Source organism: Leptidea sinapis, chromosome 42 (genome assembly GCF_905404315.1).
Source record: "Leptidea sinapis chromosome 42, ilLepSina1.1, whole genome shotgun sequence".
In the NCBI taxonomy this organism is placed as follows: Eukaryota; Metazoa; Arthropoda; class Insecta; order Lepidoptera; family Pieridae; genus Leptidea; species Leptidea sinapis.
The window spans coordinates 4,543,236-4,559,643 of record NC_066306.1 but is presented as its reverse complement, the minus strand read 5'-3'; positions in this window follow the sequence as shown (position 1 = coordinate 4,559,643).

Sequence of the window (16,408 nt, the reverse complement as noted above, 5' to 3'; positions counted from 1 at the left end):
CGATACGCCTGTTTTTTGCAGACAGATGCTGCTTTAACTGACGCATCGAACCAGGGCTGTGATCTGCCACCGATCGGTACTACAGAGCTTGGTATAAAAATATCCATGCCCTGCAGTATCAGATCGGCTACTGCAACGGCGCAGGCACTAGGATCATCCGAAGGGAAACAAACCCTGCCCCAAGGGTAGGATGCAAAAAAGGAACGCATCCTATCCCAATCTGCTGACTTGTAGTGCCAAACGCGGCGGGTCGCTGGTGGTCTGCGACGTTGGCGTCGGATAGGCACTACACTCCTGACCAGGCAATGGTCGGACGTTCCGAGAGGGGCGTCGACAGAGACCTGGTAACCATAGAGATGTGTAGTCAGCAGAAGATCTAATAAGGACGGCATGTGGCTATCCACATCCGGGAGCCGCGTCGGCGACTCAACCAATTGGGACAGACCATACGCCAATGCAATTTATGCACAGATCGCCCTGCGTAGTCTGTGGTACGTGATCCAAGCCATTCGGCATTGTGCCCGTTGAAATCACCCAAGACTACGATTTCAGCGGAGGGGATCTGAGCAAGCACGTCATCAAATGCCGCTTGAACGCAGCCCATGAGATGATCGGTTTCTGCGTTACCACTATGGGACCTGTAGACACACGCATAGATGCGGACGCGGTCCTCTAAATCTACGCGGAGCCAGAGAGTAGACAGGCCCCTACCCTCAAAATTGCCGAGACGGCGACAGCAGATATCCTCCCTAACGTACACACATACCCCGGCATGAGGCATGAAATTATGCTCAATTTTGTACCCGGGGTACGTTAAATATGACGTATCGCTAGGTTGAGATATCTGCGTCTCCGTAAGGAAACACAAGGCCGGCTGCGCCGTCTCAAGGTGGTGGTGGACGGCGTTTAAGTTGGAGTGAATTCCCCGGATGTTACAAAAGTCCACATGAAGCGTGGAGCGGGGTGCCGTGGTGTTGCTGCCCTGTTTGTCCTGTGACATACGCGGTACTGTGCCCTCCCCAGAATACGAGGGGCAGCCCGAGCGCGAATGCTCGGGGAGGGATTCTCCGGCTCTACAAGAGCCGGTACCCTCCTGGGGTAATTTCTTTTTTAGGACCGCTCTCATATTTTGTTGGGGGGGGGGGGAAGGACGGGGGGGAATGGCCTCCGGTCCTCGACACTAACGTATGCGAAACATAGCGGCACTAGGCCGCTACTTCACGCCGGTATTCTGTGCGAGTGTGGTAAGTAACCCGCACGAGTCTGGCCCGATTGTGCTGACGTCATAAGACTGCAGCGTGACTCCCACTTTCAAAAAGCCCGTAGTCGCCTCTTACGACACCCTTGGACCTGGGACTACCCTATTCTTTTTACGCCCCGGGGCAGCACAGGGCAAACTATATTAAACTTTTATCAGACTTTTAACACAAATCATATTTTTGAGCTCAATATCGTCATATGAACAATTTTAAGCGTTTGGGAATAGAGTGCAGATGCAGGAATGGCCGTTAGGGTTAATCGTTTTCCATTTTTTTTTCTACATTATCTACTTGACTTAATACAAAAATATTATGGAAGTTGTTGTAGAAGTGAGAAGGTTTAATAAGAATATAAACTTCAGGCTACCCAAAAAATCCAAATAAGTGTCGGTAAAGAGTTATTGTATCTCCATTGGTGCATTTCATTTATGTTTTTAATGTGTACGTTATACTATTACTAACAATTAATATAGAAGCTTAATATTCTGTTCACAAATCATTATTAAAACATATTATTATGGTTTATACCTCGGCTTATTCACTGAATGTTGAACTAATCATTGATTAACTATTATAGCATTGATTGGGCTGTATTGAGTGATATTAACTAACATGTGTCGGGTTTCGTGAGCGAGATACGGCTTGTGTATACATACACCAATAACTGTTTTCATTGTTCTTGTGTGATTCCATCTATTTCTAAGTGTAATCAAGCATTGTTGTATTAGTGAGATTAATATAATGTTATTTTTAAATAGATTTATGAAGATTTGCTATCAGCAGCATTTTTTTTCTTTCAAATCTTTCATCATATTTTTAATCCATCGAATTCCAGAAGGAATACAATATAGAGCAATTTCAGTGTAGCACATTAAATATAATATATTATACGAATATTTGGTATCCAAATTCAAATATTTTATTGAAAGCAGGATTTTTAAATCAATTAAACGTCATAGTCACGCCCATTCGAAAATAAATAAATCAGATTTAAGAAGAACGGAAGCAAGAATCTCAATGGTACAATTTATTATTTTTAACATTGTAATAATTTTAATATTTATTGTTTACTGTTTACCAGCGCTTCGTTCATAGTGCACAGCCATTAGTTATAAGAAATAAAAGGCATTTATTTTCTCAAAATTGATTCCATTAGAATTCTTTTTCATGTCATTTCTAATATCCTAGATACATTTTTTTTTATGGAATAGGAGGACAAACGAGTGTACGGGTTACCTGGTGTTAAGTGATTACCGCCGCCCACATTCTCTTGCAATACCAGATGAATCACAAGAGCGTTGCCGGCCTTTAAGGAAGGTGTACGCGCTTTTTTTGAAGGTACCCATGTCGTATCGTCCCGGAAACACCGCACAAGGAAGCTCATTCCACAGCGTTGTAGTATGCGGAAGAAAGCTCCTTGAAAACCGCACTATGGAGGACCGCCATACATACAGATGGTGGGGATGATATCTTAACTTGTGGCGTACTATTACCGCTTCGGAAACAAATGGCACTCTGAGATAAAAGAAGCGGCGCAAGAAACTCTCCCAGCATTCTTTTGTTGCGCTCTTTTTAATAAAATAAAAATAACAATAAATAACGTAAAAAAATAATATAACATAAAATAACCTAAAAATGATCGGCTAAAGTACATATAATTTTTTAGGTACACATAATCTAAAAAAAACCATTAACTTTATACAACTTAAAATCATAAATACACTCCTTTATTAGACAGCCTGTGGTCTTCATTTGATCTCATCTACTGACAGTACAGAACGTGGTTGTGTTTTTACATTGGCATCTGCACCGGCGCAAGACTCTTGTGCCTTGGGCATGGAGAAGAAGCTGGTTGGGGTGTGATTCTTCTACTTCATTTCTATATAATATGGCCCATATTTCTATACAGATGAGCGGCCTGCACCCTTAAAGAGAAATTCCGGAAAAGTGTAGAAATATTTAAAGTGAATGCATAAAGACTCATGTTTATTATGGTACCAGTGGGAGGCTCCCTAGCAATGGATGCCGGCTAGATTATGGGTACCACAACGGCGCCTATTTCTGCCGTGAAGCAGTAATGTGTAAAAAATATTGTATTTCGGTCTTCAGAGAGTAGTTAGTGAAATTACTGGACAAATGAGACTTAACATCTTATGTTTCAAGGTGACGAGCGCAATTGTATTTAGTAGACTATTAAAATGAGAATGGTTGCCTATTAAGGTCTCATGCTGAGGCACTCCAGATACGAGCTTTAGTTGATAATAATGGGCAGGAGGCTGGAAGAAGAGATGTTGGATGTTGGAAGAAGTTATTCCTGAGAAATATACTGGAATGGACCGGAAGTAGAGCTCTTCAACCTAGCCAAAGAATACAACCTAGCCGTGTGGAATATGTAGAGTACAGTCTGCTCCAACCTTCAATAGGAGAGACATAGAGAGATTTCAAAAACTTACTTAACATTTATTTTTTATTTATTTATATAACCACACTACATCCATCATACATACATACATCTATATCATATATCTACATCAGGTTTAACCTAATGCGACAGAGTATTGAACAAATATAATTACTTACACAATACTATTATGAAAAAACATATTTCGTAAAAGAAAAACCTAATTAACTAGATAATATTATTCTAATTGAAAACAAACTATACAATACGCAGCTTTAGTGAGTTCACTCATCGAACACGAGAACAGGTCTAAGTGTTCGGACATCGCGTTGAGCACCCGCAGCGCACGCGCGTGCGGTGCGCGCTGCAGAATGTTGGTGCGTGCACGAGGCACAACCAACACCGGTCGTTGCCGCCGCCGTCCTACGTACTCATTCGGGACACACATCAGTACTGACTCAAGGAGCCTAAGACTGTGTATCTTACCTCTAATTACTTTTAGTAAATACATAATTAAAGCGACTTCTCTTTTAACCTCAATTTTGTAATAACCCACCATACCTAACAGGAACAAAGTAGGATACATGATACATGAATCTAACGAACATATTCTGTATACGTTCAAGTATAAATTTATATCTAGTCTCATGGGGGGACCAGATTGCAGAATTACATTCAAAATGGCTTTTAACCAGTGCACCGTACAATGCTCTCAAAGCCCCGATATTTTTAAATTGGTTTGCTATCCGTAAAATTAAACCTAAGTTACGATATGCTTTCTTAAATATATTAATAATATTGGTCCTAAAGTTCAAGTCAGCTGTAAAGCACAGTCCTAAGTCTCTGACCTAAGTCATCCTTTCAAGTATGTTTCCTTCCATATGATATAGATGATGATGTGGAATATGTGTTCTGCTGAATGATACTATTGAAAACTTTCTTGTGTTAAAATATAGTTTATTTCACTATCTATACATATCACTGTCTATGCTCCACTTTAGAGCGTTGTTTATATCCTATTGAAGTGGCTCATAGCTTTTTTTTCCATTTTGTAATCTAATTTTAAATCATCTGCGAATATCAATGGTGTTGACTTTGTAACTATTTGGGATTGATCATTTTTCATCAAAATAAATAGTAATGGCCCTAAATTACTACCCTGACTGACACCTGAGTTTGTGGCATAGGGCTCTGAATAATATCCGTTACAGTCAACGTCTTGACACGGGAGTCGGTCAGGGATTGGAAATAATACTCCGCTTATAGGAACGAGTCTTTTTTTGCGTTCACTTTTTCTGAACTTGCACTTGCCGGTCTGCCGCTGTTCCTTTTGTGGGCGGCAGTACCTTCAACGCGTCACACTGCACCGAACACTAGGTCTCTTCTATCTTCTTCTTCATGGAACACTTCCACTTTTCACTACTTCTTCTTTACACTTTCGAGTCAGAACTAGAACTGCCGTAGGCCACGCTTAGTACGGCTTATATACCCCCGGATCTGTTCCATTTTCAAAATGATTCCCCCATTCCATCTTTAAATTTTAATTGTACTAGAAAATTCTTTTAACTATTTTTATCCTGCTAACACATTTTCAATCCCTTTTTTTCTGTTCGATTTGATCCTGAACTTACTAGAAATTTCCATTAACTTTACAAAACCCAAAAAATTCCATACACTGGTAGGTGTATCGAACCCGGGTCTACAGCGTCTAAAGTAAACACTTTTCCGCTGAGCTACGAATATTGCTGACGGAGCTGTTGAAATTAACAATGTCTTGAAGTTTGACAACTCTCGTCATATACTTCGAAGCGTTGCTACGCAACACTGCCCCCTCCCAAGACATGATCCTCCCGATCATCGTTGCTTCCGTAGTACTTAGCCACCCGATTGACATGTACGATTTTCGGGGGACTTCGAGGTGTACGCTGGATCCTGAGAGTCACATAATTTATCCTTGTGATTACTTTGTATGGTCCCTCCCAACTTGGTTGGAGCTTCGCAGACTTCCCCTTTCGCCTTACAGGATTGTGTAACCAAATCAGGGTTCCCTCTTCAAAACTAAGAATATTAGCTCTTCGATCGTAGCGGGTCTTCATCCGTTCACTTGCCTTAAGCCCAGTTGTTCTAATTTCCTCGTAGATGTCGACCATCTTTTTCCGTAACTCATCCACATATTCTGTTATACTTTTCGGAGTATCCGGTGGACAGCCTGAGAGTAAATCAGCTGGCAATTTCAATTCCCTTCCAAAATTGGCGTACGCAGGAGTCATCGCTGTCGTCTCGTGTATTGCGCTTCTATACGATATAAGAAACAGTGGAATGTACTCATCCCAGTTATCCTGATGACTGTCCACTACTTTTGCCAGATGTCGCTCCAATGTTTGGTTAAACCGCTCCACCATCCCGTCCGATTGTGGATGATATGGCGTAGTTCTGGTCTTATGGATTCCCAAGATCTTGCAAAATTCTTGAAATACTTGTGACTCGAAGTTCCGCCCTTGGTCACTGTGCAACTCCAAAGGCACACCGAATCTGCAGAAAACTTCATTCACCAGCTTCGTCGTAACGGTAACTGCTTCTTGATTCGGTAGAGCAAATGCTTCCGGCCACTTCGTGAAATAATCCATCACCACCATTATGTAACGGTTTCCAGCTTTGGTATGGTAACAGTATTAACTTCTATCACGTAAATAGTTGGCAAAAAACGCCAAGGTATGAGGAGTGAAGCCTACACACGCCAGCCTATATAACAGAACATCGTTATCAACCGTATCGAATGCATTTTTAAAATCGAAGTAAGCCACGTCCACTTGCCCTCACATATACCAGTAAAATACCAGTAAATTTCCAGTTGTCCCCCGTCCAGGACGACATCCGTGCTGAGCGTCGGACAACTGAGCACTTACCTGTGGGTACAAGCGTCTCTGGATGGCTGACTACAACATACAATTCAATACAGCTCAATTCTGTAACAAAACGTGGTAATGATTATTGATTGTGCGTAGTTTACGGGTTATAATGTAAAAACTGTAGCTTTAATGTTCAAGGTAACATTCTTAAATAAGTAACACTTGTGTAAAATCTATCAAAAACCAGATAGTCTGTATACATTAGCAAAGTTATAACTGAAGGTGCAATAAAGATCGCTCATTGAACCGAGTTTTCCTATTCCGACTAATATTTTCACTACAAGAATGCCGACACTCATAATAATAAAATCAAGGTAGAAGTGAAATTTATTAATTTACAGTCACGTGTAATTATACTCGTAACAAACAGCATCGATCAAAGCACTATTATGTATTTTTGTAAGGCGATATTCTCATCCAAAAATACACATTATCTCGGGGCTCAAAACACTTAAAATGAAAAGGCGTATGATCTGAAAACGTATCTAAGGACAACGTAAAGCCACATGCTCGAATACCTCAAACAATAATCATGGTAAAAACTATATTCAAAACCCTTAGAAAAATTTGTTCTTGCGTCGGTTGGTGAAGAGCTTAGTTGTTTAACATCAGCCGTCTGCTTTCGTTTTCACTTCACTGGTTTTCGTGACGACAAAATGCACTCACGTTTTACGATGTATTGGTATGTGCCAATATTTAAAGTATAAGCTAGAAGCTTCCACTGTACTGCAGTGCTCAGGACGTATATTTAAGTAAATAAAAGGGAACCTATTTCAATTATTCTTTTTTTATTAGAAAAGAAACACTTCAAGGTAGTTTGGTGAAAGTTGATTAGGTTCTGCTATCTGGATATTTGAGTCACCTATCGTAACGTCGTTATGGTCAAGTAATTGTTAATTCTCCTTAACGACTTACAGTACCGTTGCAATCAATGGCAGAATTTCTAATGTCTGTTATCAAATTTTATTGCGCTTACGTTCATTGCTGCATTGTAAGATTAAGTAGATCTACACATATTTAGACAAATTATGCTTCACTTTAGATTTAACTAAAAATAAAAAAAATAACTAATATTATTCTTTTTAGTACACATTATATCTATTATTTTGGAATAATTTTTATGAAGTTGATTGTTTTTTTGTTAAATTATTTAAGGAATTTCAAGGTTATAAGAAAATTAAATGAATCTTAAAAATAAATTAACATCAAAGACCTATTATAATTTTAAAGATTATTTGAATTATAATGATATTCGGGAATAATGTTTCTAAATTTATTTTAAATGAATATTGTAATCTAATTTGAATGTTATTTAAACTTTTGTACTTCAGCCTGACTTACACTAAATAACTTTTAAAGTCTTACAGTGAATAAAGTTTTTTTGAATTTGAATTTATAAGAATTTCTAACGACAGCTTAAGCAGCAGAACAGTCCACGGTTGTCAGAATGACTCCCATTGCTAAAATTATGTAGATTATTTAAAGTAATACCATTAAGATATCCGTATCTTTATAAATAAGTAAGAGTTAAATTTTTTTAGAAATGAATCTTTAATAATCGTCGTTAAGCGAAATAGTCAGTGTGCACCGGTATTTTTATTAATTTCAATAAGGCATCTGTATCTTTTATCCGTATCTTTTATCCGTATCTATATACATACCCCTTAATAATTTTACTATTACACAAATAAAATTTGAAAACATAATTTTATGAACGATGTGGGAAACAAACCCGCGACCTCTTGCGTTCCGTGCGAGCGCACTTCCAAATGTGCTTAGCGTTCGAGTGACGTATCGTTGATATAATCTTGTATGCTTTGTTCAGATCTCAGGTTGTGGCTTCATCTACAGGATCTCCTTAGAGTTAGTAAGCCGTAATAAGGCATATTGCATTTGTCGTAAAACGCACTATTTATATACGTAATAACACAGTGTATAGTTTCAAATGATTATAAGACATGTTTACTTCAACTGTAACATAAAAATCAAAGTTTATTTCAAAAAGCCATTTACTAATGAAATTAATACATGATTACTATCTGAAATATTTAGTAGATGTTAATTACTCAGATAATCATAATATATCGCATTTGTATTTGGTACTTTATATATAGATACTAATACTAAATAGTGCAATTTTTAATGTTATAAAGGGTATTAATATTCTTAATATTATAACCTTTTATTTGATGGTTTTCTAGTTATTTTATTGGTACGAAACTTTCGGTACGAGTCCACACTTGGCCTTTTTTTTAAAATTAGAATAGAATATATTCAACCAAAATCGTTTGCAAAAATACCATAAAATAAAAAATTCTTACAAAATTCAAAATATATGTAAATAGATGTTTATGTAATATATATACAACGATATATCGAAGTTTGAGGCCTGTATTCGTGACACGTCTTTCACAGCGACTGACGAGATACAAATCCCGGTAGACTTTGTATCTCGAAGAATACTTTCATGTTTACACTCAGCCTTATTTATAGGCAATGTGATGAAATTAAGACATGTGCTGACAACTCTCTACATAAATTGAATGGGTATATCTTTATGATTTGATTTTACAAAATATATCGAAATTAAAGACCCGCGCTAACTGAAGTGTCATTCTCTGAAGATGTTTATCTACTCATGACCGTACTTACACTAATACAATATGACGTGTACATAACATAATATTTTTTGCTACTAGCTTTTACTCGCGACTTCGTGCGCATACAATAGTTTCTTTGGGCAGCATTTTTTACTTTTTAATATACCCACTTTGCAAATAATAAACAACAAACTGCTGTGGTTAATACATTTTTAATATAGAATATAATTTTTAACTATAGAAATTTCATCCCCCTTTTTAATCCCCACACAGGTCTTTATTTTAAAACCGCTAGAACAAATATTTATTTATTTCTTATCAAGTGCCTAAATACAAATTTTCATGGTGTTATTTTCGATAATGACGAACTATCATTAAAATTTCCACCCCCTATTTCAACCCCACCAAGTCTCTTATTCGCAATAAAAGGTAGCCTATGTCCTTTCCCAAGTCTTGTCTATCTGTGTAATAAATTTCATCAAAATCGCTTCAGTGGTAGGCGTGAACACGTAACAAACTTACATTCACATTTATAATATTAGTAGCTATTAAATTATAGTATCACAGTTATATTTTACCAGTGGGTTTTGGGCCAGTATTTTACTAGATTATGGGTACCACAACTGCGCTTTTTTCTGCCGTGAAGCAGTAATGTAGAAGCATTACTGTGTTTCGGTCTGAAGGGCGCCGTAGCTAATGAAATTACTGGGCAAATAAGACAACATCTTGTGTCTCAATGTGATGAGCGCAATTGTAGTGCCAGTCATAATTTTGGGGTTTTTCAAGAATCCTGAGTGGCACTGCATTATAATAGGTAGGGTGTTTCAATTATCATCAGCTGAACGTCCTGCTCTTCTCATCCCTAAGTGTCAAAAAAAATCAAGACATACATGCATTTCTTCTTTAATCTCCTCATAACCCAAAACCTTCATATTATAGTCACATAATGTATTAATTAAACATAGCAAGAAAACAGATTCAATATTTTTAATCTTAAACATCCTTCGGTATTATACAAAGTTTTACAGGAAAAGTGGATTAAGAATTGCCTAGGGTTTGGCTTATACCACCTTATAATATTTCATATAACGCTAAGTTTGCATGATTTATCGGGATTGCCAACTTTGAAAACTCGGAACTTACATCCACGATCTTTTGGGATAAAGTTAACTCAATTTTTATGAGTGATGGCGAAATACTTCGAAGGTAGTTATTTAAACGTAATGCGGTATTTCTAGGCTTTTAATATAAGAATTCCGTAAAAATGTAAGTTTTATCATCACAAATTATTTTGTCAATTAATTAGGGAATTTGTTTGTAGTAACCCTTTGGGACGCACTAATCCATCTATTTATTTGAATGAGAATCCATCTAGGATGTGGCAGCTGTTATATTAATAAAGGCAGTACATGGTAATAATATCAGAATTCTGTGCAATATGGAGATGCTTACTGCGCTGAAGAATAAACAGTATTTATGTCAGAAAAATCGGCATACTGATCATTTCTTTTTTTTTGTTTCAGTATTTATGGCAACACTAGATATAAGTAACACTTTATTCTAAATAACACTTTAATCAGTAGTGACCATACAAACCATAGATTTCCACGACAGTGCCAACATTAATTTCTTGTGTTTATTTTGGTAAAGATCTGATTGTATTAATAAAGAAACAATTTAAAAAAACAAACAAACAAACAACTGACTTCAAAAACGCTATTCCAAAACAATAGATACAATATGCACTAAAGAGTATATAAAATAATTGCGTATTTTTTTTACAATTTAATTAATAATTAATCTAATTCTAGTCACGATTATTGTTATTTTTGGAGTCGGTGTCAGGCAAGATAGGTTTGTAACTACATACATAGTTATAGGTGAGATATGCTTGAGTCGTGAGGAGGCGAGAGGCGAGAGTGGGTCGCGGCGGAAGGACACCGATTCCAAAAATAACAATAATCGTAACTAGAATTAGATTAATTAATTGGATTGTATAAAAATACGCATTTTTTCTTATGTTTTTGTATTTTGAATTATGTGGTTAACTTGCATTTGTCCAAATATGACCCACCCACTTCAAAATCAATTGAAAAATGTAACAATAGTCTTAATATAAACTGACTAAAAAAACAGCGATATTATATTTAAAACAAACGTGAGCCATCACATGGGTAACAGTTGGCTCTCGTATCGTTTTTTAGTATTTAATGGCAAAAATCAAAGCAAAATCCTGCAGTAGTTTCACGGTTCACACGTTTGCGATATTACAGTTTGGATTGCATGTTGCTACGTATAATCGGATTTAGTTTACCTCTGATAGTTACTTTAATATACTAGCTAGGTACTTGGTGCTATAGCTAAGCTAGCTTTATTAAGGTTAGTTAAAGTAATAATAATAATAAAGTATTTATTCAGATCAACTAAGCTTACTAACAATACTCTAAAACAAACGAAATAACTTATTTAAGTAGTTTCATATTGTTTATTTTTTGTAGATCTGTTTGTCAATCGGCAAAGAGCGGAAAAAAAAAGAATGCTGGGAGAGTTTCTTGCGCCGCTTCTTCTCTCTCAGAGCGCCATTTGTTTCCGAAGCGGTAGTAGTATCTAGTAGTTATTAGAAATGACATGAAAAAGAATTCTAAAAGAATCAATTTTGAGAAAATAAATGCCTTTTATGCCTTTAAAGGCCTCTCCCAAGCATTTCCGTTCGTATCTTTCTTGAGCCACTCTATTCCACATAATTTTATAATGCAAGTGGCATTCTCTCTAACATCTCTCTAATATAACCATCTCATTTTTATCATTTGGATCTACGTATTTTCCTTTTCCCTTTCCTGGGATACCATCTTGTCAATTTTAGTTGTAGCAAAAAACTTTTTTTCAAAATGTTCCAAGATAATAATATTATTATACTTTCTGTCATCGTCCATTTTGATGTCAACTATCAATTCTTTATTCTTACGACTGATCGAGTGAGATTTCTGCATACAGCGTATAATATCGTATTCCGACAATTTACACACATTTCGTATGCACCAAGACGCCTTTGATCGCTTACTCACACTTCAGATGTACTGAGCAATCTCAGATAACTTTCCGGTTAAATATTCACTGTTTGGCTCTAGAAATTTTCATAATATGACATCCCTAAAGCGGTCTAGCCATAAATATTGTAACAATTTAAAAACTTCATTTTTTTATTTCAAAATTAGAGCGAGTTTATTATGTTAGGAACTTCAACTATTTCCCGCCATTGCACAATTATTTTATTTAAGGATAATATGAAATCCTGAAGCAACTTCGCATTGGTACTAGATTATACACAATTTGCCATCAAAAGATCTAAGGGTAGTAGATCATTGCCTTTCCAGAAATTTAAACAAACTGATAGTTTAGATAGGCAAGGTGGAGGGCAAAAGACCATGCGGACGATCACCTAGCTGCTGGTTGGACCAGATCAAGACCCTCACTGGCCTACCACTTACGACCGAAATAAGGAAGGCCGAGGACCGAAAGGAGTGGAAGGCTTTAGTGACAAACGGTACGACAACCCTGAAATACGGACACGCCCTTCAAAAATGAAGAACGTGACTAAGAAGGAAGGACAAGGGAATAATATGAAATCACGTTAATAAATCGAATGTTCAAGAAAACAGAATTGCATTGATTATCTTGTACAAGGTGGGCATGGAACAATCGGTAATTTTGTAGATACTTCAAAACTTAGGTATCAGACGTAGTTTCGTATAGCGTACAATCGATAGATACACGAACACATCATCTGCCTATGGCCATAAAAGATCAGGGCGGCTGCGTGCTGTTAAGGCTATAAAATTCAATAGCGTATAAAGAAGCAAATGTGAAAAGTTAGGATTCCCGCTACGACTCATTTGCGTATGATCAAGGAAGATCTTTTTTTTATGGAACAAACCAGCATACGGGTCACCTGGTATTAAGTAATCACCATCACCCACATTCTCTTACAACATCACAGGAGCGTTGCCGGCCTTTGAGGAAGGTGTGTTTTTGATGGTACCCGGATCGTATCGCCGTGGAAGCTAATTTCACACCTTTGTAGTACGTGGAAGAAAGTTCCTTGAAAACCACACTGTGAAGGACCGCCATACATCCAGATAGTGGGGATGATATTCTAATATGTGGCGCTTTGTGCGAAGGTGGAATTTGGCGGCTAGAATCAGGTCAATCAGCTCTTCGGAACACTCCCCGTGATAAATAAGGTAGAAGACACACAATGAAGTGAAGTCACAGCCGTTCACAGAGCAACGGGTCCCCGACAATCCGAACTGCTCTGCGTTGCACGCGGTCAATTGGATCGCGCTGATACTGGGGTGCGCCAGACCAGAGATGACAGCAATACTCCATATGTGACCGGACCTGGAGCTTTTAGTGTATAGTGCTCATGATCGATATATAGAACATGGGATATATACGACTCACCAGTGGGAGGCTCCTTTGAACCGTAGCTGGTGAAAATACTGAGCAAATGAGACTTGACATTTTATGTCTCAAGGTGACGAGCGCAGTTGTAGTGCCACTCAGAATTTTATGGGTTTTTCAATAATATTGAGCGGCACTGCATTTTAATGGGCAGGGCATATCAATTACCATCAGCTGAACGTCCTGCTCGTCTCATACCTTATTTTCATAAAAAAAACGGCCTTATTCAATCCCCTTAGTTTAAGAGAGTGGCTCGATAAAAATCTATAGATTTATTACCAGCAGATAAAAGGCTTGCATCAAAGACAAGGTCAAAATTCATAAGAGAAGAATTCATATTTATTTATTGCTTAAAGTAAGTTTTATATGCAGTATACAAAACTATTTAGTGTAAACAAAGATAAACAATTCTAAGTAACGCAGTCACTACACTAGACATGAACTTAAAAAATATATTTTTTATTTACCGTGTTTTCTAATATGTACTAGATTTTTACCATCATGTTTAAGTTATTTGTCTCTTTGGAACTCAAATATGAATATGGTAGAAAATTATGACTTCCAATTTTTCTTTTGAATTATAGTAAAATTGCTAAAAATATAATCGTACAAACATAGAGCCAGCTGTATTGAGTGTAAGAAGCACTCAGTATGATTTACTAAAAACAATGCACGAATTAACTCTTGAACCATCAATTAAATGAACAATTCTTGGGAAAAAAACCATCTTATAGAAACATTAATGATTGTGACAGAAAACGTTTTAGCCACGACAAGTAAGATTCTCAAGTAATCATAGGACTTGTCGTTTACATAAAACCTGGATTTTTACTTTCCCCAAATGACAAAGACATCGTTTTAGCGCAAAGATTCAAGAATAACCTTTCTTTGTAATGCAAATTCTTTAAGCAACGAATACATTTTTATTCATAAGTGTTCTGTTCTAAAACCGACAGTGTTACCATGTTTGTTATGTTATTGATTTTCAACTTTTAGTTCTGATATTGGCGTTAATATCTAATTCATTTTATTTAAATTATATAACTTTACCTTTGGAAGGCTCCTTTGCACAGGATGCCGGCTAGATTATAGGTACCACAACAGCACCTATTTCTACCGTGAAGCAGTAATGTATAAACTTGAGTGTAACTCAGATATTTTTCAACTCAGAAGTGACGCTCAGTTAATTCCGTCATATATATGTTTGTATCTGTTAATTATTCCTAAGGTTTTTTTTAATATTAAGTAGTACGTTAATCGCACGTAAAGACTAAATGGATACACTTATTTATTTTCTTATTTCATGTTCTAAATAATACATAATTTACTTATAAATTTCAGTCCGTTATAAAGTATTATTTGCAAAAACTAGGTCTCAAATATATCCGTAATTCTAAAAGAAAATATTTACATGATAAAACTACCAGAATGAAAATTTTTGCTACTTTGGCTTAGAACAAAATCTTATTAAATGGTGATGTAAACTATATTTAAGCGGGCAAAATCTCCTGCAACACCTCGTATGTATAATACACACATATTATATATTATATATATAACACAGTACAATTTAAATGTACAATTTAAAAATAGGTAAAACGATGTATCCTTGTGTAACAAAGAAAAATATAGTGATTATCTCACTCACTCCCGTACTTGACTGTAAGACAACTGTAGTCATTTAAACAAAGGGTATAATTGCCCGGCCAAGTGCTCTTTGTGTTTGCCCTGAGCGCTGACTGCGTTTAAGGGTTGTTGTGTTATGCATTCCTTTGCATTTTTGTCACAACTTAACATTTCATTTTTATAAGGATTCAATAAAGTTTGTTTACATTTTGGGCCCTCATGTAGGTTTTTTTATGAAAATAAGGGACGAGGCGAGTAGGACGTTTAACTGATGGTAATTGATACGCCCTGCCCGTTACAATGCAGTGCCGCTCAGGATTCTTGAAGAACCTTAAAAATTTTGAGCGGCACTACAAGTGTGCTCGTCACCTTGAGACATAAGATGTAAGATCTCAGATATCATTTGCCCAGTAATTATACTAGCTACGGCACCCTTCAGACCGAAACACAATAATGCTTACATATAACTGCTTCAAGGCAAAAATAGGCGCCGTTGTGGTATCCATAATCTAGCCGGCATCCTGTGCAAAGGAGCCTCCCACTGGTGGTCCCGTTTGATTAAAATTAGAATATTATTAGGTATACCATTACTACCTTAACCTTGGTAGAGCCTAATCCAGGATTGAAGTTTATAGGATGGCAATCCCCATGTCAATAGACTTTGACATCTTTATTTGATCTTTTGCAATGTTTAATGCCTGATCTACACGTTGGCAAATGTGTGTGTTGTGGTACTTACATATTATATATGTCCACTATTGGTGAAGCTCTCCATGATTTTGGAGAGCAGGGAGGTAATAGCAATAGGCCTGTAGTTTGCCGGATCCGAACTGTCTCCTTTTTTTTGGATCGGATGGACAAGGGCTGACTTACATGAGTCAGGGACTACGCCTTTAGAATAAGAGTGCCGGAATAAACGCGTTAGCACTGGCGTCAACTCAGGGGCACACGTTCTAAGCACGATTGGAGAAATGCCATCCGGCCCGCTCGACTTCCTGACGTCCAACGAAAACAGAGCTCGCCTAACAGTTTTCTGTCTGAACTGTACTTCAGGCATAGAGCTCTGACACCGCGGGATGGTCGGCGGTGCTTTTCCGTTGTCGTCAAGAGTCGAGTTGGAGGCGAAAAGAGTGCACAAGAGATCGGCTTTCT